The 24,291-nt window shown below is 41.6% G+C and overlaps 1 pseudogene; it reads left to right on the top strand.

The window, feature by feature from the left end:
- The first annotated feature begins 3,489 nt into the window (after nucleotides 1-3,489).
- On the top strand, nucleotides 3,490-22,779 carry LOC150050123 (small ribosomal subunit protein uS5-like; annotated as a pseudogene).
- Nucleotides 22,780-24,291: the final 1,512 nt, after the last annotated feature.

The following is a 24,291-nucleotide window of genomic DNA, read 5'->3' as shown; positions in this document are numbered from 1 at the left end:
CAGCATCAATATTGATAGAATTCCCAGGATGCATATGCAGAGTCACCCTGAGGCTTTGCAGGGACCATTTGTCCAGGGGAACATCCAGTACTCTACATGCCAGCTGCACACCACAATTGCTTTGAGTTGTATGATGAAGGGTATCCTGTCCTTTGTGAGCTTTTGAAGGTACCCAGAAAACTAAATGCATTTGTGTTTCCTTGTATCTGGCCAATCTCTTTCCTGATGGAAAGTAATGAAACTGACTAACCATTTTCAAATATTATATAGAAGAACATTCCCGGGAAGGAAATGGAAGGCCTGACCACTGTTTCTGGTGAAGATAAAAATCAAAGAAAACTTGTTTGGAGGCAGCTTGAAGGACACAGAGGATTTGGAAAACAATGTGGGAAGAATCTCAGGTGGCCCAAAGGTAGGACAGGAGAGGCTAAAAAATACCAACTTGGGGCCGGGAGTTTGGCCTAGTGGTAGAGTGCTTGCCTAGTATGCACAAAGGCCCGGGTTCGATTCCTCAGTACCACATACATACAAAAAAGCTGGAATGGGGGCCGGGAGTTTGGCCTTGTGGTTGAGTGCTTGCCTAGCATGCACGAAGACCCGGGTTCAAGTCCTTGGTACCACATACATAGAAAAAAGCCAGAAGTGTGCTGAGGCTCAAGTGGTAGAGCTCTAGCCTTGAGAAAGTCCAAGGACAGTGCTCAGGCCCTGAGCTCAAGGCCAGGACTGGCAAAAAAAAAAGCTGGAATGGTGCTGAGGCTCAAGTGGTAGAGCTCTTGCCTTGAGAAAGTCCAAGGACAGTGCTCAGGCCCTGAGCTCAAGCCCAGGACTGGCAAAAAAAAAAAAAACCAACTTGTAAGATGGTTTGTGAATGACCAGTCTTTAGAAACTACTTACTACCTGGTGCAATAGTGTGCACTATAATCCGAGTTATTCAAGGGACTGAAGAGGAAGTGTGGGTTTGAGGCCAGCCTGTCAGTTAAGTGAGACTCCCATCTCAAAAACAAAGGAAAAGTAAATAAAACATTAAAACAAAAGAAATTGACTTACTGTTTTTTCTTAAAGGAAGCTGGAGTGAACTTCAACATCAAATGTGTTTTCAGTGTTAGAAGTCAAACCCAGAGGCTTGAACATACTAGGTAAGTACTCTAGTCCCAAGCCCTTGGTTTTATTGGTATTGGCTGTTGCTATTTAGTTCAGCTTGGCCTGCCTTGAACTCTCAATCCACTTGTTTCTGCCACTTGCACGCTTGGATTGCAGGCATATAACACCAGACTTGACTATGTTTTTTTCTCAATCAGAACAAGTAGTTACTGTAGTAGAATTTTTGAATCAACTGTGCATTCTATTTTGGCTAATTTCATTAAAAATTTTTTTTTGTTGTTGGCCATGGGGCTTGAACTCTGGACCTGGGCCAGCGTTGTCCCCAAGCTCTTCAGTTCAAGGCTACCACCTTACCCCTTGAACCATAGTGCCACTTCCAGCTTTCTAGTGGTTAATTGAAGAGTCTCATGGACTTTAGTGCTTGGGCTGGCTTTGAACCATGATCATCAGATCTCAGCCTCCTGAGTAGGTAGGATTACAGATGTGAGCCACCATGCCTGGCGCTAATGTCATTTTTTTTTTTTTTTGCCAGTCCTGGGGCTTGAGCTCATGGCCTGAGCACTGTCCTTGGACTTTCTCAAGACTAGAGCTCTACCACTTGAGTCACAAGCACCACTTCCAGCCTTTTCTATGTATGTGGTACCGAGGAATCGAACCCAGAACTTCATGCATGCTAGGCAAGCACTCTATCATTAGGCTAAACTCCCAGCCCCAATGTCATTTTTAAGAATAAAAAAAATATTAGTTAGAGAAGTGAGTTCTTCATGGTGATAATATTTAAAATTTAATTTAGAGCTCATGTAATTGTTTCATTTCAACCTGCTGTTGGATGTAGTTCTAAAATGTTCCAATTCATATCCTCCCATAGTGATTAGAGACTAATGATAATTGAGGCTGGGAGCAAGAGGCTCATACCTGAAATCCTAGCTACTCGGAAGGATGAGATCTAAAGATTAGGACTCCAAGCCAGTCCAGGCAGGAAAGTCCATGAGATTCTTATCTCTCCACAGAACAACCAGAAGTAAAGCTGTGGCTCATGTGGTAGAGTGCCAGCCTCGAATAAAAAACCTAAAGTGTGGGACGGGGAGTTTGGCCTAGTGGTAGAGTGCTTGCCTAGCATGCATGAAGTTCTGGGCTTGATTCCTCGGTACCACATACCACATAACTGGTGCTATGGCTCAAGTGCTAGAGATCTAGCCTTGAGAAAGCCCAAGGATAGTGCTCAGGCCCTCAGTTCAAGCCCCAGGACTGGCAAAAACAAACAAAAACAAGAAAAACAAAACTTAGGGGCAGTGCCAAGAATTGAAGTCCTAGTACTGGCACACCAAAAAGATTGATAATTGCATATTTTTTTCAAAGAAATTGAATATTTTTTTTTCAAAGAGCCAGGAGTGAAGTTGCATGCCTATAATCCCAGTACTTCTAAGGGAAAGACAGGAGGATTGAGAGTTCCACGTCAGATGGTCCTGGGCTACACAGAGAAATTCTGTCTGAAAAAAAAAATGGAAGGAAGAAAGAGAAAGAAAAGAAAGAGAGGAAAAGAAAAGCAAAAACAATAGTCTAGGGCCTTACAATTTCTGGACTGATTGCAGTTTTTAAAGAAAAGACTAGCCTGGCAATTAGTGTCTTCTCTTTGGGAAAAATTTGGATTTGTTTTTTCTTCCTGGGTGGGGGAATAGATGCTTTGTCCTTGGCAGGAGCAAGTCTGGTCTCCACCTTTTCCTAAGACATGCTGTGTTGAAGAAGTCTGGGCTTTGGATAGTTCAGCTTTAACCAGTTGGTGCTCTGATGGAGACCAGCCTCTTATTTAGGATATCTTTTCCTAAAAAATGGTCTTAAGAAGAAACTGCATTTTGCTGGGGAGATATTTTGGATTTGTTAATTTATGATCTATGTCCAATAGATTGAAATAAGGCATTTTGAAGGAGGATGGCTTTTATTAGCATGAGACCTATATGAAGAGCTCTAGGCCTATACTTGCATACTGAGTACATGCATATATGTTCATATATGTTATGTATCTAACATAAGGTAGCATATACATTATATATCACAAATGATGTATATATAATTATATAATCAACAGAATATTTAATAATTTTATCTACTCATCATCTATTCACCTGTCTTGTATTTCTTTCTTATGTTTCTTTCTTTCCTTCTATCTATCTATCTATCTATCTATCTATCTATCTATCTATCTATCTATCTATAGTGTTGTTGGGAAAAGATTGCACCAAGGTTAAGTTAACATGAGTAAAAGTTTTCCAGAGCTGGGAACCCTGTGGTTAGGAATATTGGATACAGAGAGCACTGGAGACAAGGCAAGAGGGGGGCTCTTGAGGGGATTGCAATCCTGAGGGGATTGCAAAGGTGGCACACGGCTCCATGACTCAGGAAAAACCTGAAGGTAAGGGCATGTCTTTGACAGCAGGGGATTTGGAAAACAATACTGAAGAAATAAATAAGCTAGATAGGGAACAGCAGATAAAAATATCAAGGTTCGAGGCCAATCTGGGCAAAAAAGTTTGCTAGACCCCATCTCTATCTATAATGGCTAGCTGGGCTGGAGGGATGGCTCATGTAGTAGAAGACCAGCCAACAAACATTACATTCTGAGTTCAAATCTCAGTACTATCAAAAAATTAAGTTAGTAATAGTTTTCATGGGTATAATTTTTGAAAGGTATGTTATGCATGCTTTGGAGGAGAGAGTATCATTCACAGGGACCTCTAGGATATCACATAAGCAGTCAAGGAGATTTCCAATCTGCTGTTTGCTGGATGCCTCAGGCACAAACCAGGATGCTTAATCTTGTACTTGATACTTACTGTGTGTGTGTGTGTGTGTGTGTTGTGTGTGTGTGTGTCTGTGTCTGTGTGTATGCACTCTGCTCCTCAGGCTTGATGGGCACTGGGCACTGTTCCTGAGCTATTTTGCTCAAAGCTAGTGCTCTACCACTTGATCTACAGCTCCACTTCCAGCTTTTTTGATGTTTAATTGGAGATAAGAGTCTCTTAGACTTTGCTGCCTACGCTGGCTTAGAACCACAATTCTCAGATCTCAGCTTCCTGAATGGCTAGGAGTGTAGGCATGAGCCAGCAGCTCCCAGCTTTTAAAACTGATTTTAATCGCCTCTTTCACCTAGAATGATAGGTGGAGCCCTGGGATTCCTTTTCTGTATTAGTTACATAATCCTTGAGGTTCTCACCATTATAAAGTGAGCATCCATGCATGATCTGTGGAATTCAGATTCTCTTCTGAAGCTTATCGCTGGTCCAGATGGACTTCATTATGGAAAACCCACAGACTGGTCAGCCAGAGAACCTTGAAGATATGATTTTTGAATGGTGTCCAAGTTTTATTAGACATTCTTTTTTTTTTGCCAGTCCTGGGCTTGAGCTCAGGGCCTGAGCACTGTCCTTGGACTTTCTCAAGGCTAGAGCTCTACCACTTGAGCCTCAGCACCACTTCTGGCTTTTTTCTATGTATGTGGTACCAAGGAATCGAACCTGGGTCTTCATGCATGCTAGGCAAGCACTTTAACCACTAGGCCAAACTCCCGGCCCCTATTAGACATTCTTCTTTCTGCTTATAACCAAGGCGTGCCTCTGTAGAGTGCCCAAACCTAGGCTAGGCCTGGCTGTCATCCCAGCTCAGGAGGTACACACTGGGAGCATCATAATTTGATGGTAAGCCTGTAATCCCAGTTACATGTGAAACACACACACACTCACACACACACACACACACGCAGGAAGATGGAAGATCACTGTCTCAGGCTATTCCCCCCCCCCCGCCCCAGAGGAAAATATGAGACTCAATCTGAAAAATATTCAGAGCAGAAAGGGCTGGGACATGGCTTAAGTGATAGAGCCCCTCTCACAGCAAAGATGGGGCTATGAGTTCAAACCTTAGTACTACAAAAAGAAAAAATGTGCCAAAATCTGCAGAATGAAGTCTGACTTCTTGGTCATGCAAGGCTTTGCAGCAGGTGCATACCCGTTTTCCAGGTTTGAACTCATCTGGAGGTCATATGAGGTAAAAACCGTGAATGTTCTGAGGACAAACCCTCATCATATTCTAAAACAATACTTAGTGATACCAGGATACGAGGTAAGAAAGTACACTCCTCAGCCACCCAGAAGTCACTGTAGATGGAAGTAAACAAAGTTGAATGCTGGTCTCTACTCCATCTGACCTAGACAGCTGAACAGAGCCCCAGAATACACACACCTGGTGGCACAGATGGCACCCAGGTGGAACTGTTACTTTACAATCCAGTTGAATGACAGATGTGATTGGCAAGTAAAGTATGTGGATTACTTCAAGAAAGTAGAGACGGTATTGGCAAGAGAGGACTTCCCCCTCTTGGTGGAGAAAAGGGTGCCTCATTTTCATGGAGGAGTGAGCCAAGATTTTCCAGAGGTGATTTATGCAGTAACCATTCATCAATGATTCCCTGTGCTGGCTGCAGCTGTACGGATCTAGTGTTCTGTTAAGAGATCCTGGGGGAATAGCTACTGCTTGTTTATTTTTTTCCATATGTTTTTTTTATTGTAGTTATTAGAAGGGTTACATTATATTCACCAGATAGAAGGTGCATTACTTCACAAACATTGATATTCTTTCTCATTTCTTGGTCCCCATTTCCCTCCCCCTCCCCCTGCCCCTCATCTTGTTTTCCCCCCTTCCCTATTCTATTTCAAATAACCAAATTTGTTTGGGGTTCTAATTAATTAATTAATTAATTAAATTACCAACGATTTGTTGTACAAGGAGGTTTTATTTTGACATGTGCATATATGCTTGTAATGTACCTTTCATTCATGTGTGCCTCCATGACTCTCCTTCATCCCTCTCTCCCCCTTTCTCAAACCAACCTCAGCAAACTTCCTTCTGCTATTTTCACACATGTACATGAAGTATGTTGGCCATATTCAATTTTCCTTCACCTTCTGTGCTCACTCTCTTGCTAGGGTGCACACGTACACATGTGTGTGCATTCATGCATGTGGCACACACACCATGTTTGCAATTGTGAGAATGCTTCAGGGGATTAGAAAGGGGAAGGAGGAAAAGAAAATGTTAGATAAAGGGTCAACAATACCGAAATACTCAGTGTCTGTGAAAGGAAGGGATAGGGGGCTAGAAAAATAGGAGTAACTGAAGGGTCAGTATGATTCATGTACTGTGGATATACTTTGTGAGATACCTTGTTGAAGCCGCCTTTTTAAAAAAATTTTGTGCCAGTCCTGGGCTTGAGCTCAGGGCCTGAGCGCTGTCCTTGGACTTTCTCCAGGCTAGAGCTCTACCACTTGAGCCTCAGCACCATTTCTGGTTTTTTTGTATGTATGTGGTACCAAGGACCAACCCAGCTTTTCATGCATGCTAGGCAAGCACTCTACCACTAGGCCAAACTCCTGGCCCAGTGAAGCCACCTTTTAACAATTAGCATGTGCTTAAGATGAAACACGCCTGTCTGAGTTTTAACTTAATGTTGCTTCTAGCAGCCAGAGTTGCCATCTGTACACATGAAGACTATATATATATATATATTTAAAACTTGACATCTTCAAAATATGACTATGCTATAAGACTCTTTGGATGAAATATGTCTGACTGACAAGCACATGAGCCTGTGTGTGAGAATTTGGGAGGTAAGCTGATGAGAGGCTCCTGGCAGTTTGTATTAATTCTTAACATGCAAAGACAGCCACATGTTGGAAACTAATACTCTAGCAAAGCTGAAATCTATTATTATTTCCGAGTATTAGCATTGTTTGGTGAAGAATAACTTAACCGTAATGACACATTGAGAAATCAATATGACACAGAGCCAGTGTGCATTTTCTTAAAGATGAACTGGCTGATGGTTTTTAGCAATGTTTTAACAGAAGGAATAAGCAAATTTCAAAAGTAAATGAATCAGAAACTGATAAGCGAGCAATACATTTGTAGTACATAAATGATGTTGGCTTAGCTTGTGGTTTATCACCGTATTGTTCTGAAAATATGTATTATGGTCTTTGACTCTGTGTCCAAATGATTCTATGTGTCTTGTAGTCATATTTTATAGATTTTAGGACTTGTCACTCAACAGCAAGAAACTCAATATTCTCTTTTTAACTATTTTGCTTTACTTTTATCATCTATCTTTAAGTAAATGTACAGGGGGTTCAACTCAACATGTCAGTTGTGAGTACAAAGCATCTTGATCAATGTCACCCTTCCATCATTCTCCCCCATCTCTTCCAACCCCACCCAGCCCCTCGATTTACCTGCTTCCATTTTTATGTAAATTAAATATTATGACTGCAGTAGCCCACTTCTTTTCCTCTCCATTCTCAAATATCTCTTTTCTTTCTTTTTTTTTTTTTTTTTGCCAGTCCTGGGCTTGGGCTCAGGGCTTGAGCACTGTCCTTGGACTTTCTCAAGGCTAGAGCTCTACCACTTGAGCCTCAGCACCACTTCTGGCTTTTTTCTATGTATGTGGTACCAAGGAATCGAACCCGGGTCTTTGTGCATACTAGGCAAGCACTTTAACCACTAGGCCAAACTCCCGGCCCTCAAATATCTCTTTTCTTAAGAAAACCTCATTTGCTATTGCATGACAAAGTGGTGTGAAAAGTTCCTTTCTTCTTGTTTTCTTTCATTTTATTTTGTGCTTTGAAAGTAGAAGATGACCAAACGAACAAAAAAAGAGAGATGAAGTTGTAATTTTACTGACTTAAAGAGAAAAATAACAGCCTACTTTAAGATCTCCTGCTTTTTGTTTTATTTTATTTATCTATGTGTTTTCTTATTTTTAGTGGTGTTTAGATAAAAGCAAGGGCTTTGTATGTACTAGGTAAGTGCCATACAATGGAGCCACACTGCCAGATCCTCTAATCTTGTAATGGAAGGAATAAAAGAAATCACAGTTGAAAGAAATTTGAATATTGCAGAAGTATAAGCTATAGTGTGAAGGTATATGGTGACATAAAAGATGTTTACTAAACTCCCACTGGGATTTCAACTAATATCAATTTGATCTATATACCTCTTAGGTTTTTTTTTTTTTTCTTGGTTGTTCATGGGGGCTTGAACTCAGGGCGTGGGTCCTATCCCTCAGCAATTTTGCTCAAGGCTAGCACACTGCCACCTTGAGCCATAGCACCACTTCCTGTTTTTGGGTGATTAATTGGAGGTAAGAGTCTCATGGACTTTCCAGGCCAAGCTGGCTTTGAACCATGATCCCCAATGGGTAGCAAAACTTACAGGTATCAGTCACCAGTGCCCCCAATGTGATTTTTAAGATATATTAAAAAACAATGTGTACACAAGTGGAGGGACAAATGCAGCAGTGATACTCACTAGATACTATACTGAAAATGAACTATACAGCTTCTAGGTGGGCGTGGGTGGGAGAAACTGGGAGAGAGTGAGGGAAGGGTGATAGTGTCCAAAAAGAAATGTACTCATTACCTGACTTAGGTAACTGCAACCCTTCTGTCCATCACTTTTACTTAACAATACAAAATTAAAAAAAAAAGAATATGTTATAGTTTTACTAGTCCCCTATTGACAGGCATTTAGTATCAAGTTTTCCACGTTTATAATTGATGTTGTAGGTATTATTTTTGTGCATACTTTAGTGTGTCTTTTTCAATGCTAGTTTTAGGATAAATGGTTACAAATGCTGTTGCTTTCCTTTTCTTAATATTTTAAGCCAGAATACCTACTTTTTAGGGTACAAGCGGCTTATCCACAGTGTGCCTGAACGTCTCTGGTCATCATGGCCATGGCAAATAGCATTCCCAGGTGGTCCCTAAGGTTTCAGCCCCCACCATGTGCCACACCATTCGATCCATCTTGCCTCGGCCCATGACTGTGAATATGATGGGATGCCACTTTTGTATTTGGATGATTAATATATTAACCTGAGCTCATCACTGGAAATTTTGCTTTTACAGAGGATAAACACCCAGGGACTGGCCAGGAAGGAAGCATACAGCCACGTGCAGAACTGCCTAAGGTCCACATGTCAGGAAACAAGAGCTATGAGAAAATCTCAGAGACCTCAGTCCTAGAACCAAAAGCAAATGAAATCTGCCAACAATTAGTGAGCTTGGAAGAGGACCCCAACTCACAGGAAGAAGTAATAGCTCTGATCTCTGACTCATTTCTTTTTTCTTTCTTTTTGTAGGTCACAGGGCTTGAACTCAGGGCCTGGGCACTGTCCCTGAACTCTTTTACTCAAGACGAGCACTCTACCACTTTGAGCCACTGCTCCACTTCTGGTTTTCTGGTAGTTAATTGGAGGTAAGTGTCTCATGGACTTTCCTGCCTCGTCTGGCTTTGAACCAGGATACTTAGATCTCAGCCTCCTGAGTCATTAGGAATATAGATGTGAGCCATTAGCCACCAGTGCCCTGCTCTGACTAAATTCTTTTTTTTTTTTTTTTGTCCAGTCCTGGGGCTTGAACTCGGGGCCTAAGCACTGTCCTTGGGCTTTTTCCTCAAGGCTAATACTCTGCCACTTGAGCCTCAACACTATTTCTGGCTTTTTCTATGTATGTGGTCCTGAGGAATTGACCCTGGGTCTTTGTACGTGCTAGGCAAACACTCTACCACTAGGCCAAACTCCTGGCCTGCTCTGACTAAATTCTTAAATTTATGCTAATAGATTGCCAAGCAGAGAATCTTCCTTACCTATATCTAGATTAAATCTGTCTTATTTAAGTCAGTGATAATTTGCTATGCATCAATGGAAACATCATAGTAAAGAGAGGACACATTCTCTAGAGTAAAGGAACATCTTGAGAAAAGGAGCACTTCTGAGGTTCTCACCAGTCTGAAGTGTGGTTGGGAATTTTTTTCTGGCCATCTTAAACTGGGTACCTTGGGTTACAGTTTCATCTCCTTTTGAAATGAACATTTCAATGATGCTTCTCACTTTTTAAGACTTAGATCTAGCACCTAGTTGTCTTTTCTTAGAGATTATTTTCCCCCTTAGCTTCTTTAAATTTAATTAACTTCATCTTTTACCAAGGTATAATTAATTAATTAATTAATATCCATATAAATGCATAGATTCTGACTTTATTTGAAAGGTTATAACCAACTATCATTATCACTTTGATGTTTGTATTTTTCTAGATTTTTCCAGGGGTGCCTCCTTTAGCTGGTTCTAGAGGCCTTTTGCTTCTAAACCTGTGTTGTTGCTCAAGAGATTCCAGGCTTGTCCTGAAATAACCTTGAAAAGAATAATTAGCTTTTTGTTTTTGCGGGTCATGAGGCTTGAACTCTGGCCCTGGGCATTGTCCCTGAGCTTCTTGGTCTCAAGGTTCGTACTCTACCCACTTGAGCCAAAGTGCCACTTCTGGAGTTTTCTGAGTAGTTTGCTGGATATAAAAGTCTCATTCATGGGGGCCAGGAGTTTGGCCTAGTGGTAGAGTACTTGCCTGGCATGCATGAAGACGTGGGCTTGATTCCTGGGTACCACATGCATAGAAAAGCCAGAAGTGGTGCTGTGGCTCAAGTGATAGAGCTGTAGCCTTGAGAAAGCCCAAGGACAGTGCTCAGGCCCTGAGTTCAAGCACCATGACTGGCAAAAAGAAAAAAAAATGTCTCATGGACTTTCTTTTCTGGGCTGGAGTCTGTCCTGAAACATTCCAGTTGATTCTGACATCATGGAGTTCAAAACTCCTGCAACAGTGACTTCATTATTTACTCATTATTCAATCCTATTCAAGGCAGAAAAATTTCAGTATTGTAAACTATTAGACTCATTAAAGTTCGCTATGTAATCCTTTCATTTATTTATCTATTGATTCAAAGTTGGTATTAGGGATTGAAGGTAGGGCCTGCTGCAGGTAGAACATGCCTTCTGCCACCAAGCTGCACCTATTTGATTTTAAACTGAGAATAAACAGAGAAGTGCATTTAATTACTTGAGTTACTTTCGTGTTTATATTTTGTATCAATTCATTAATTTTGAGGACTGTTCTCACTCTGTAGCCCAGCTGGCCTTGAACTCATGACATTGCTACTTCAGACTATTGAGTGTTGGCATTATCATAGGTATTCAGCACATTGCTCAGTTTTAATATAAACATGATTTAAAGTTTTTCTTCTCTCCAGTATAATTATATTACTAATTTGAAATACAATTAAGCTCATTTATTTCTGTTGGGTTTATCCTGCTTTAATTTGCTTTTTAATCCTTTAAAAATGATCCTTTTTTATCCTTGCTGACAGCAAATATCTTAATAAGAGTTTATCCTGAGAAGTCCTGTTCATTCCTGAAGCTGCATTTCAGATCCTGGCGTCTCCTGGATGTCCCCTGGAATCTCGAGGGCAGTGTGGTGATGCCCTAGTTGGTCCAGGGCAGGCTCTCGACACCGTGGGTAACACTAGGAAAAGCCAGCAGTAGAAACGACCCCATGCAGAGATACCTACTCTCTCATGGATTGCTTTTCATTGCCAATCAGCGCTGCCTTGCACATGTGTTGAACCATGTCTGGATAGTGAGGCATGCACACAAGTCTAAAGGAAGAGCTGCAAAGCCCAGTGGTAGGGGATGACTTTCCCAATTCTTTACTAATCTTCTATATAAAGGAAAACAAAAATTAAAGATCCTAGATTGGATCCTGCATTGAAAATAATACTGCTTTGTTGTTCTTAATGTACTATGTTATTTCTCTTTTCCTTTGTTGCCCTTTGGTTAATCTCATATTGTTATAGTATCTGACTTTGTTCCCTGGCATATTATATATACGTTTTTATGTTTATTTGAAATAGGAAAGGGAAGTGGGGGGAAACAAGATGATTGTGGGTGGGGAGAGGGAAATGGGGACGAAAACATGAGAAGGGGTATCAAAGTGTGAGAAGTAATGCACCTTTTATCTGGTGAATATAACTGTACCCCCTCTATACATTACAATAAAAAAGAAAACAATACTGCTTTGAAGTATTGGGAAAACCAATGAAATGGACAAATAACATCAGATATATTTAATATTCGATGACTATTGCATCATTTTCCCATTTCTTGAATGAAATATTTGCTTTCTGATTAATGGAGAGAGATTTTGCTCTTAGGATACACAGTAAAGAATCTAGAGGTAGGGCTGGGAATGTGGCTTAGTGATGGAGTGTTTACCTAACATTCATGAGGCCCTGGGTTTGACTCCTTGATATCACATATGCACAAAAAGCCAGAAGTGGTGCTGTAGCTCAGGTGGTAGAATGCTAACCTTGAGCAAAAGAAGTTCAGGGATAGTGCCCAGACCCAGAGTTCAAGCCCCAGGACTGGCAAAAAAAATTAAGGGAGATTGGAGGTAGGGAAAAATGTCAGATTAGAAGCTTTCTTTATTTGATGTTATGGATGAGAAAAATCAAACCAGAGTAACAAAAGGACTATTTTCTGAAGACAAAGAGAGAAAAATGTCAGGAGTTGGTAGGAAAGTTAAAGGGCAGAGAAACAGAAAGGGGTAGAAAAAAGAGAAAAGTATGAAGCAATCTACAAATTCAACTATCCTGCTTTATGGGAAGAAGAAGCCATGTTCACAAGGGAAGCCTGTTGGCCTTGGTGACAGACTGGCAGACTTTGCCACAGAATAAGCCTCTACTTAAACTCAGTGGGTGATTTGGTGTGACAGTTGTTGGGGACTGAGTATGGGGTCAGTGACCTTGGACCTGCACAATTGAGTACACAAGGAAGTAAGCTGTTATTATGATGACTTTGGGCGATGTCAATCACTTCTCATTTAACCTATTTAGACTTGATTGCTGTTTTGTACGAATGTAACACCTGGCAGTTTCCTGGTTTTAAGAAAAGTATTTAAGGTTGGAACTCGAAATAAACGGAGCTACAGTCTTAAACTCATGGCCTTAGGCTACAGTCTTAAGCTCACCTTAGGCTGGAGGCTTGGGCTGCTGTCCTTCCGACCCCATCTTTTTCTTGTCTTCTTCTTTTTGTCTTCTTCTTTTCCCAGTCTTCACCCCCCAGGTCAGGAATCCCGGTTCGCTGCCGGCTGGCTCTGGCAGACAGTGACTACTTCTATATGACAGGCCAGCAGTAGGAAGAAAGATGTGTGTGTGTGTGCGTGTGTGTGTGTGTGTGTGTGTGTGTGTGTGTGTGTGTGTGTGTGTTAATCCTGGGGCTTGAACTCTACACATGTGTCTTGCTATCCCTGATCTTGTTTTTCTCAAGGCAGTGGTCTACCACTTGAGTCATAGCTCCATTTCTGGCCTGATCTTTCTTTCTTTCTTTCTTTCTTTCTTTCTTTCTTTCTTTCTTTCTTTCTTTCTTTCTTCCTTCCTTCCTTCCTTCCTTCCTTCCTTCCTTCCTTTCTTTCTTTCCTTCTTTCTTTTGTAGTTTATTGGAGATAAGAGTCTCACAGACTTTTCTGCCTGGGCTGGTTTTGAACCACAATCCTCATATCTCAGCCTTCTTCATAGCTAGGATTACAGATGTGAGCCACCAGCACCTAGATGAGAAGAAAGATACCTTATATCTCTCATATCTTAGAGTGCTGGATGAAGGTGGTATCTCGAAAGTTGTAGGGCTATAAGGAGGTGACATCTTGAGAGATGTAGTAGCTCAATTTCTCTCAAGGACCCATGGACATGTTTCCATAGTGTCTGGATGGGAGAGAGCCATGAGATGTGGGCCAAGGAAGAAGGGGAAGCAGCAGAGAGAATGAGCCGTGCACTTGCTCATGTCTCCACCCTCTCTGGCTAGAAGTGAGTCTCCATCACCTAATAGTCACTACAGAAATCAAACTCCAAGTCCATGACTGGCAAAATCTTGACTCTATCTCTCAGCTATATGAATATTGCTCCTAGGCAAGACTGAGAGCATTGAGCCCAAGTTCTGTGGCTCATATGCTTTTCTTGCCATCCTTCTCCCACAGGGTAGTTACTTTCTTGGGGTGGGTTTAAAATTATTCAGATCTTTAGGCAGAGTGCCTGATTCTCTTGGTTTTTTCCTTCTAGTCCAGACTCTGTGCTCCTTGGCATACCCAAACTCTCTAGTGCATTTGGGGGACATCCCTAGGGTTAGATGCCTCTTGCCCCAGGAGTCTCAAAGTCGTGGGTGGGGGTGTCTATGGAACAAGTGATGATCTTTCCAGACTATGGGTTGCGAAGTAAGGTGATTCTTTGTCGACTAGAGAAGCAACCATCTAAAGTGAAAGCATCTCTGCATGGACAATAATCTCTTGATTAGACCATAGATAGCACCAATGTGTACACTAGGACACAGACATTTTTCTTCTCCGTTAGTGATGCTATTTTCAGATTTCAGCCTCCTGAGTAGCTAGGATCACAGATGCAAGCCACTGATACCTAGCACAAGTATTCCTTTATTTATGCTCATTGATTTAGGGTAGATGGGATTCCCAAGACTGCATTCTTTGAGCTTAAAATACAGGCTCTAAGGAGGAAACTGGGGAAAACAAAGAAGGGTTGCCATGGTCTAAAACAGAGAAGTGTATGCATTACCTGAATTGGGAAATGGTAACCCTCCTGTATAATGCCTTAAAGATAACAATAAAATTATATTAAAAAAGAGTCTCATGATCTTTTCCTGCCATAGCTAGCTTTGAACTGTCATCCTTAGATGTCATCCTTCTAGCTAGCTAGGATTATCAGTATGAGCCAGCAGGCCTCAGCTTTTTTGTTTTCTCCTTTCTTTTCTTTTCTTACAGGATAGCAAACTTACTTGGTAAGCATTCTACCATTTGAGTTACTGGTCCTTTTGGTCACTAGTTTACTTTTCATATAGAATATGCTGTGGCAGGCCTCAGACCACAATCCTCTAAATTTTCATCTTCTGAGTAGCTGTTATCACAGGCATGGGCCCCCACTTATTTTTGGGATAGTCTTGGTAAGTTTTTGACTCTCTGGCCTAGGATATCTCTATCTCCCAAAGATCTAGGATTACAGGTATTAGTCACAGCGTCCTTTTATCCCACTTTGGGTCCTCTGAACTCCATTGTTGCTCAAAGTCTTTCCATTGTATTTGATAACACAGGGGGAATATACAGATTTCTTGAGTGACACAAACTACAAAAGCTCATTCAAGACATAGACAACTGTAACAGCCCCATACCCACTAGAGAAATTGACACAAGTTAGAATGCTTTTCATGAAGGAAACTCTGGGCTGAGATAACTTAAAATAGTGTCTCATCAAACTAAAGTCCAGCCTCAAATAAATGATTAGCATAATCATTTTTTTTCTATTTTTGGTGTCTTTATTTTTTTAAAAATTATTTATTTTTTATTGTTAGGATAATGTATAGAGAGGTTGCAATTACATTTTTCAGGCAGTAGATGTATTACTTCTCAAAATTGTTACCCCTTCTCAGATTAACATAATCATTTTATTACCCAGATGTAAAACCAGATAAGGTTTTCCAAAAAAGAGAGCTATAGACCAATTTCTTTGATACACATAAATGCAAAAGTTCTCAATAAAATTCTGCAAACTTAATTCAACAATGAATAAAAGAGATCAGGTTGGTTTCATTCCAGAAATGCAAAGATGTTCCAATATACACAAATCAACAAACATGGTATAGTACATAAATTGAATCAGGCAAAGATTACATGATCATCTCAATAGATACAGAAAAAAACTATGACAAAATCCAATATCCCTTTATGGTAAAAGCTCCGAAAGAACTAAGAACAGAAGGAATGTACTGTGACATAATAAAGAGTACATACAACTAATGTATAGCTGAAATACTAATAAAATGGAAAAAGCAGAAAGTGTTTCTTCTATTCCTAGGTGTGAGACAAGGGTGTCTACTTTTCCACTCTTATTCATAATAGTGCTTGACTGCTTAGCCAGAGCAATAAGGCAAGTGACAGAAATAAAGCCATGTAGGTCCAGAAGGAAGAAAAGCCAAATTATTCCTAGTTATACATGATAAGACATTGTGTGTGTGTGTGTGTGTGTGTGTGTGTGTGTTGTCTCAAATAGTAGAATGCTTGCCTAGCAAGTACAAGATCCTGAGCTCAAACTCAAGTACTGCCACAGCACACATTTCTATGCTCATTTATTGACTTTTCTAAGAACATTGGCTTCTACTATGCTTTGGATGTGGTTTTCATGACTTGGAAGCTTGGTTGGTCCTCAGTGGCAGTGTTGAGGTCATAGAACCTTCAAGATGTGTGACCTTGTACAGGTGACTAGGTCACTGGAGGTGTTGTCCTTGGAAGGGATTAATGAAGTTTGTGTGGGTCACTTGAGTTCTGAAAGAGCAAGACTGGCCTGCTCATGCTTTCTGGCTTTCTGTTTGCTATGTGTTTGCTCCCTCCCTCTCTATCTCTGTGCTCTTCTCTCTTCTTCCAGCCCCAACACTTACCCACTCTCTGTTAGCAGGTGCACCCAGAGTCACTTTGTAGCTAACTTGGTGACTGGAAAAAGGAAAACAATCCGAGCTTCCAATTTCCCCCAGATGAGAAGCACAGAGTTGTTTAAATAGCAGGTGTTATTAATGCATATCTCTCTCTCTCTCTCTCTCTCTCTCTCTCTCTCTCTCTCTCTCTCTCTCTCTCTCTCTCAATTACTATCAATAAAATTCTGGCACAACTAGTTTAGCGATACATTTCTAACTGGGGTTGCAAGACGTGATGGTTCCCTCTCCAAGGTGCTCTGTTTGTCCTGGGATCCCAGGAATTTGTAGATGCCCACAGGTCCATCCTGCAAGGAAAGAAGTACAGAATGATTTTGTGCAGGGGCTTTGGGAACTGCAGGCTGATTTGTATGTTCTCAACACAGCAATTTGTGAAGCCTCAATTTCTGAGGTCTTCCATAGCACACTATAATTTCAGGATTGACAAGATGCTGACAAGAGTGAAAAAGAAAACATATTTAGGGACATGGGAATTTCTCTCAACCTTTATTTTGACATTCAGCAGTAGATGATGGATGTTTTTAAATTACTCTTGATAAGAAGCTATCAGTAGAAGTTATTTTGTTTCACAGATACCTGGCAGGTCAAAAACATACTCAAATTGAACAAATATTCTCAAATTAAGTACAGGGAATGTGAATGGTAAGGAACTCATGCTGCCATGAGGAAGGGAAGTGAGAGGGCCAGGAGCACACCAATTGCTGCAGAGCTCAAGGAAGCCAAACTCCCACCAGGAACAACTTGGAGAGGAAATGAATTTGTTGTGTGACAGTGGAACCTGGGTGGGGCGCAGTAATGTCTGTCTCTCCAGAGCTTCAGCAGGTTTAGGAAGGCCGCACTCAGAAAGTCAGACGCTGAGGCTGCTATGGTTTGGATTTTGAATGTTCCCCAAGGTCCATATGGTAATGGAATGGTTCCTCACCTGGTGCTATATAGTTTCCTTTTTTTAATTAAAAAAATCTAATAAAAGCTGGGCATTCGTAAAAGCTGGGCATACCTGAAACCCTAATTCCTCAGGTGGCTGAGATTTGAGGATCATGGTTTGAAGCCATCTTTGGCTTCAAGAGTCCATGAGCCTCTTTTTATTTTTATCTTTTTGTCAGTCATGGGGTTTGAACTCAGGGCCTTGCACTGAGCCTGCTCTACCACTTGAGCCACAGTGCCACTTCTGGCTTTCTGGTGATTAATTAGAGCTAAGAGTCTCATGGGCTTTAGTTCCCCGGGCTGACTTTGAATTGTGATCCTCAGATCTCAGACTTCTGAATATCTAGGATTACAGGAGTGAGCCACCACACCCGGCTCATGAGATTCTTACCTCCAATTATCGCCAAAAATCCAGAAGTGAAGGTGTGCCTCAGATGGTAGAGTTCCAGTTTTGAGCAGAAAGCTAAGGGACTGTGCCCAGGTTCTGAGATCAAACTTCAGTCTTGGGACAAAAATATTGATTTTAGCATGCATTAATAGTACAAGAGAGTTACATTGTAATGATTTCACAGGTGCATAAAGTGTACTTTGAGTAGGTTCATTCTATTTTTATTCTCATCTCCCCCTCCTTCCCTCCCCCCTCCCTCCCTCCTTCCCTCCCTCCCTACCTCCCTCCTCAGCCCCCATCCTGATACTGGGGCTTGAAGTCATGGACCCCCTACCCCCTGCTTCTAGGTCATTGTCTGGTGAGCAGCTTTGTTCTACCTCATGATCCCACCGTTATATTTCTGTTTCAACACAGATCCTTAAGCAAGGGATGGCAATTAAGCATGGATTGAGATCTCTGAACAGTGAGCCCAAATGCAATCTTTTCTCTTTTTTAGTTGCTTAACTCAGGTATTTCATCACAACACCACAAAGCTAACATACCAGACATTTCTCTCTTAAAAATATAACCCATAGCCTTCAAGGGTAAGAAAAATGAAATGAATGCATTGTAAGGGATGGGTGAGAATGTTCAAGAGAATGACACTACTTGTATTCATAAATTGCTTTGTTGAATGGCAACTATTTTTGTACCATTACTTAAAGACAATAAAATATATAGTTTTTAAAAAAAGTAATGAATAGAGGGATTGCAGTTACATTCGCCAGATAGAAGGTGCATTGCTTTTCAAATACATTGATACTCCTCATGTTTTTGTCCCCATTTCCCTCCCCTCATCCCCTCCCCTCATCTTGTTTTCCCCTCTTCCCTTTCCTATTTCAAATAAACAAATAAAGGTATATACAATATACCAGATAACAAGGTAAGATACTGTAACAATATGAGAATAACCAAGAGGGCAACAAAAGAGATGAGAAATAACATAATACATTAAGAAAAACAATCACATATTATATATTATTATATATTATTGAAAAAAGAAAATATTCCCATGCCCCTCTTTGGAAAAGCAGGCAACTGAGTTGGAATGGTCATTCTGTTGCAAATTCCAGGCCTACAAAGGGTTTAGAAAAATGATAGTATCTTTTTTTTTTTTTTTTGCCTCCTCTTCTTCCCAGGAGGCTGAAATAGTTTATTTATGTGGCTCTCACCTTAGGTGTGAACTCTAAATGAAACACTTACTATGTCATCAGTTAATGCAGGAGAAACCCATCCAAGCAGGGGAGGGAGTAGGTTCTAAAACCAGGTGTAATTGAATGCATATAAAAGGAGTTCAACAAGGTGATCCTTGTGTCCTGGACTCCTGGGAGATTTTCCTTGAACTGGTTCACGTAGTCAAAAGCCTTACATTCATTTCTGAAGGACAGTTGAGATCATTGTATCATAATGGAGAGTGTATGCTGGGGAAGTCTTGAAAAGAATGGAGGAGAGAGACAGCGTGTGTGTGCGGGGGGGACAGGTGATAGGCCAGCTCTAGTGCTCGCATAGCATGCCTCTTGTCTGGAAAGCTCAGTCTCCCCCTCACCAAGACTCTGATAACTAAGAAAAGTGAAGCGAGGCTGTACGAGAGGCCACGGGTGTTAAGCGTGTTAACATTTCCATTACATCTAAAAGCAGAAAATGGAACAAATAAAGTAGGTAGGATTTTTTTCCCTCCCACTATAATGTATGCCAGGATGTCACAAGAACACATTGTCTGCAAAGAATGTGAAAATATGGGCAATTCAGGCCCAACAATAAAAGCATCCGTGATTCTATAAAAGAGTCTCATTCGCATTAAGTTCATCTGGTGTGGTTTTGCCCTTATGATGATTATTTTTTTTTCTCCCCATCCTAAGGCTGTTTCTTGAATAATCTTTAAGTTTAAGCTGTATGTACAAGTGCATCTTTTCTCCCTTACCACCTTTTCTGCTTTAGAACACAAGACATACAGAATGAAATCAATCAGAACCAGGGAATTTGTTCTCTTGGCCAAATGCTGTTGTGATTTTGATGTAAACATCCTCTTTTTACAGGAAGTGGAGGTGAGGGTCCTCCCTCCTAGCAGTGAGGCATTTTTTGCCTTCAAAGGCAAACTTGTCCCTTGCTCTGGCCTTGGTCCAGCTCAGGCAGCCATAGAGCTATGCTCACTCCTGAATCAGGCGACATGCTTTTTCCCAACATGTCTCTGACAAGGTGATTCCCTTTTCTTTGGATAAATAGTAGAAGCACTGCTGGATCACATGCTGCATCTATTTTTAGATTCCCGCCCCCCCCTGGAATTTCCACACTGTTTTCCACAAGGAACTGTGCTAATTTGCATTCCCACCAACAGCATACAAAAGTTCTTTTTTCTACCTAGGATGACACAAGCATTATGTCCTCATCTTGGCATGAACACTCAGTGACCCATTTGAGATGAGTTACAAGGTCGCATGGAGATGACCTTGGTACACCCTATTTTAAGAGTCTAGGAGTTGTCTGGCCCTGCTGTCTTACACCTTTAATCCTAGCTACTCAGGAAGTAGAGATCTGAAGCTCAAGGCTCAAAGCTAGCCCAAGCAGGGAAGTGCATGAGACTTTTACTCACAAAAAGTTGGAAGTGGCACAATGGCTCAGGTGGTAGAGCACTAGCATTGAGCACAAAGAGAGTCAGGGACAGAGCCCTGGATCTGAGTTCAAGCCCCAGGACCAGAAAAAAAAGAGTACAGGAGTTGTACAAGACTTACAATGGGTTTGAAATCAGTCCACAAACTTTAGTGTGTAAACATATGAACTTAATGCTGATAGCTCACACCTTTAAACCTAGATAATCAGGAGGCTGAGTTAACCCAGACAGACACATCTGAGAGTTAACCAGCAAGAAGATGGAAGCAGAAGTATGTCTCAAGTAGTAGAATGCTGCTCTTGAGAAAAAAATCAACAAAAAACTAAGCCAAGTAAGAACATGAAGATTTGAGTTCAAGCCCTAGTACACACAGAGAGAGAGAGAGAGAGAGAGAGAGAGAGAGAGAGAGAGAGAGAGAGAGAGAGAGAGAGAGAGAGAGAGAGAGAGAGAGAGAGAGGGAGAGAAGCTCTTTTAAAAGAATTGTATTTTGGGACTTAGATGCTAAAATACAAAAAGAATTGTATTTTGCTTCTTAGATCAAGGCTAATTACTCTTTGATGTCTGCAGTTCTTAGAGAATTTGAAAACAAGTAATGGCATAACTGCCACCAAAATGCTGATTCTGAGTAGTTCTGTCACTCTCAAGATTGTCTTATACTCATGTCAAGTCACCCTCTCTTCAGTCACCCTTAGTGACCCCCTAGCCTGCCATTTGGCCTTGGTGGCCATAGACTTGGAAATGCACAAAATGTAGCCCTGTGAGGCTGTCCTTATTTTTTCTCAGCATGTCCAGTCCTTGAGCATTGCAACTCCAGGCTCTCAGCCTTTGGACTCCAGAATTGACACCAGTGTCTTTGGGGTCCTTAAGCCTTTGGCCTTAGGCCAAGAGTTACACCACCAGGCCCTTAGAATTTTAGTAAGCCATGCTATGGGAATCCTCGAGAGTCTCTGGCTTGCAGATGCCTGTTGTGAGACTTCTCAGCCTTCTGAATACATGAACTAGTCCCTGTAATAAAATCTCTCTCTCTCTCTCCCCTTATATCTAACTATATATCTGTATCTGTTCTATTGGCTCTGTCTCTAGAGAGCTTTAACACAGTACTTTTCCATAGTATGGGTGGATGACTGTGTTTCCATTTGCTTATTGGAAAAATTTGGGTTGCTTCCAGATGTTTATGAAGGCAGCAGCTACAAGCATTTGCATGTTGGGTGTTTTATGTGACTATAACTTTTCTTTCTCTAAGGTAAGATCATGGAATATATGATACGTGCATGTTCAGCTTTATAAACTTATAGAGGAAAGTTTTTCTTGTTCTATGTTCTTGTCAGCACTTGGTATTGTAAATTTTTTGTCTTCTGAAGCCTAGTGCTCTAGTACTTGTGCTACAGTTCCACTTCTGGTCTTTTGGTGGTTAATTGGGGATAAGAATCTCATGGACTCTTCTTTCTCTTCTCCGGGAAGACACCAAACGGTGCAGCGGGAGGGCCCGGAGACCCAGGCTGCCCAGGCTGGGGAGGGCTTCCGAGGAGGTTTTGATAGTGGTCTCCAGGGGGAGGGAAGGGGGGAACGAGGTCTTGGTCGTGGTAGAGGCCAGAGTCATGGCCCCAGACAAGGAATGGATCCCCGTCACCAAGCTGGGCCGCCTGGTTCAGGACCTGAAGATCAAGTCTTTGGAGGAGATCTTTTTTCCCTTCCCATCAAGGAGTCTGAGATCATCGACTTCTTCCTGGGGGCGCCTCTCAAGGACGAGGTGTTGAAGATCATGCCTGTGCAGAAGCAGACCCGTGCTGGCCAAGGCATTTGTGGCCATTGGCGACTACAGTGGACATGTTGGCCTGGGTGTGAAGTGCTCCAAGGAGGTTAACCACTGCCATCTGAGGGGCCATCATCCTGGCTAAGCTCTCCATTGTCCCCGTGCGGAGAGGCTACTGGGGGAACAAGATTGGCAAGCCTCACACTGTCCCATGCAAGGTGACAGGCCACTGTGGCTCTGTGCTGGTGTGTCTCATCCCTGCCCCCAGAGGTACAGGGATTGTTTCAGCTCCAGTCCCCAAGAAGCTGCTGTTGATGGCTGGTATGGATGACTGCTACACCTCAGCCAGGGGCTGTCCTGCCACCTTGGGCAACTTCGCCAAGGCCACCTTTGACGCCATCTCCAAGACCTACAGTTACCTGACTCCTGACCTCTGGAAAGAGACAGTCTTCACCAAATCTCCTTACCAGGAATTCACTGACCATCTTGTGAAAACCCACACCAGAGTCTCCGTACAGAAGACCCAAGCTCCAGCTGTGTTCACAACATAAGATTTTATACGAAAATAATAAAGTGAATCAAGCTTAAAAAAACAACAACAAAAAAGAATCTCATGGACTTTGCTGCCTTGTCTGGCTTGGAGCTGCAATCCTCAGATTGACTCGTAGTGTCAATTTTGTTTAGTCATTTCCATAAGTTTTCATGCACATCTCATCAAGACTTTAATTTCTATTTCCTCAATAACTACTGAGTAGCTTGGTTTGATCTGACTAGCCTATTAGCTCCTTCTTTTTCCTTATATTTTTTCAGTTTTCCAGTCCACAGTTGCTTCTTTGCTTCTAGGCTTGTAGCGAGGTGGTATATTATGGTCGGAGTCTGTGGTGGAGGGAGCCATCTCACCTCACAGTGGCCAGAATGTATGTGAGAAAGAGAGAGAAAGGAAGGGACTGAGATACAAAGAGGGAGTGAGAGAGAGAGAGACAGAAAAAGAGAGAGAGAGCGAGAGAGACAGAGACAGAGACAGACAGAGACAGAGACAGAGAGTGACAGAGACAGAGAGACAGAGAGAGACTGAAACAGAGACAGAGAAAGACAGAGACAGAAAAAAAGCAGAAACAGGAGTAGAATGAAGAGGAAGAAGGAGGAAGAGGAGGAGGAACAGGAAGAGGAGGAGGAGAAGGAGCAACAGCAGCAATGAAGATCCCCAAACTAACTTCAAGGGCATAACCCATGTGACCTAACCTTCTTTCACAGAGGTTCCACACTCTGTTACTACCACAGTGACCAAGCTTTTATCCAAGCCATAATAATACTCTTCTTTGATAAAATGCTTATTTAAAAAAGTTTTCTGTTTTTTTAAATTGGTATTTGTTTTGAATTTTTCAAGAGAATTCAGAAAATGAATCTTTTACATGAGGCTTTCTGATGTATCAAACCATGCCCAGTTTTTATAGAAACCAGGTTGAGATTTGGAGAGATTGTGTGGTCTCCATATGGTTATTTGATTTCCGATTCCAATTTTTCTGAGTGCAAATCCAGTGTGCCTTCTTACTCCACTAGGGACAATCAAGGAAAATTCTGATCAGCAAAGCCTCATCCATTGCCCCATTTTGTGAACTGTGCTTTATGGTGCTTGTGAGTGCTTCAGAGGCATCTAATCTGGGAGCTTCTTTACTGAGTGGGTGAGACACTGGAAGCCGCCCTTCCCCCCCCAACTAGGAACCAAGCAATGAATCACAGAAGTATTGGATACAGAAATAGACTATGTGTAGATTTTCAGACATGAACTGAAGAGTGGTGTTTAGGGCTGAGGAGACATATATATTGTAACAAGTCGGATTAGTATCAACGACTATAAAGAGATGGTGTGCCTTTTACAGTTATTTTATTTTTTAACCCACCAATATCAGAACTGTCTTCCAGTGTAAGACCATCACCATGTCTTTGCTGCAGTGGACGAATGAACCATCTGGAGGATTCCAAGTCTTCATACCCTTTCTCCTTGGGACTACAGTTCCTTTGGAGCTTTTATGTTCCTGAAACATTTTGGAACCAATATGCTT

This window comes from Megascapheus bottae, chromosome 18, assembly GCF_031878675.1.
Source record: "Megascapheus bottae isolate mThoBot1 chromosome 18, mThoBot2.hap1, whole genome shotgun sequence".
Taxonomy (NCBI): Eukaryota; Metazoa; Chordata; class Mammalia; order Rodentia; family Geomyidae; genus Megascapheus; species Megascapheus bottae.
This window is presented reverse-complemented; position numbering and strand designations above follow the sequence as displayed.